This window comes from Buceros rhinoceros, unplaced genomic scaffold (genome assembly GCF_000710305.1).
Source record: "Buceros rhinoceros silvestris isolate BGI_N320 unplaced genomic scaffold, ASM71030v1 scaffold21376, whole genome shotgun sequence".
Taxonomy (NCBI): Eukaryota; Metazoa; Chordata; class Aves; order Bucerotiformes; family Bucerotidae; genus Buceros; species Buceros rhinoceros.
In genome coordinates, this window is record NW_010417218.1 from 54,331 (window position 1) to 55,382 (window position 1,052).

Sequence of the window (1,052 nt, forward strand, 5' to 3'; positions counted from 1 at the left end):
TGCCTCTGCCCTCTGCAGAGGGCATTTCGAGCTCTTCTTTTTTCACCCCTCGGTCACCTTTCTCCCTGATTTCTGGTTTTTTAGGGTTCGGGGTTTGGTTACTCTACCGTCCTGTATGTGCGGGGTCCTGTCCCATGCCCATCAGTCCGCTTGCGGCTCTGCCAAAACCAAGGAGATTCAGGTACATTTTTGGCTCTCAGAGCTTCAAACATGGACTTTATTTCTTACTAGTTTGTCTTGGGATCTACAAAACAACCTTTGTTTTCTTTCCTGTTTGGCACTGACCTATCCTTCGCTGCTGCTCGTGTTTGTTGGCCCAGCGCTGGGGCGGAGGGTTCCTGCTTTGGGGAGAACGTGCTGAAAAAATCCCTTAAGGCTCTGAATTGCAACATAACCCAGCTACAAATCCCTCCTGGAATCTGTCAGAAGCGACGAGCCCCGACATACCTCAGCCAAGCTCCCGCGAGGCCTTCAAAGCCTTCTGATCTCCTGCGTGGAAACGCTGCCATCAGATAAGGCTCAGCCCCTGCCAGAAGACATGAAACATCTGCTTGGCTGCAGAAAGTGGGATTAGACAGCGCTAACCTTGCTCCTACTTCTTCATTTTGGGGGGGAATCAGCTCCTCATGTTGTTTCTCCCTTGCGGGGGGCAGGGGGGCCTTTCATGGTGGTCCCCAAACCCCAAGGACAAGGCGTTGCCCAGCCCTTGGGGATGGTGGTGCTGATGCATGGAGGGAATGGGGCAGGCAATATGCCAGCAATAAAATCTGGGACTAACCAAGAGTTTGGACCCCATTGAAAACAAGAAGCCACCTTTATATTTCAAATCTTTCTCCTCCACTTGAAAAGCTTTTCCCTAAATCATAGAATCATAGAAAACTAGGTTGGAAGGGCCTTCAAGGACCAACTTTTCTTGGGAAAAGCAGTTTTGCAGCATCTGGTTGTCCAGAAAAGCTCCTGGAGCTCCCTTGGGGGACCCAATCTTAGCAGCAGCCCAGCGAAATGTGACCACTGAGCGCTGCTTGGGCACGGCTCGGCAGACAAAGGGTTAA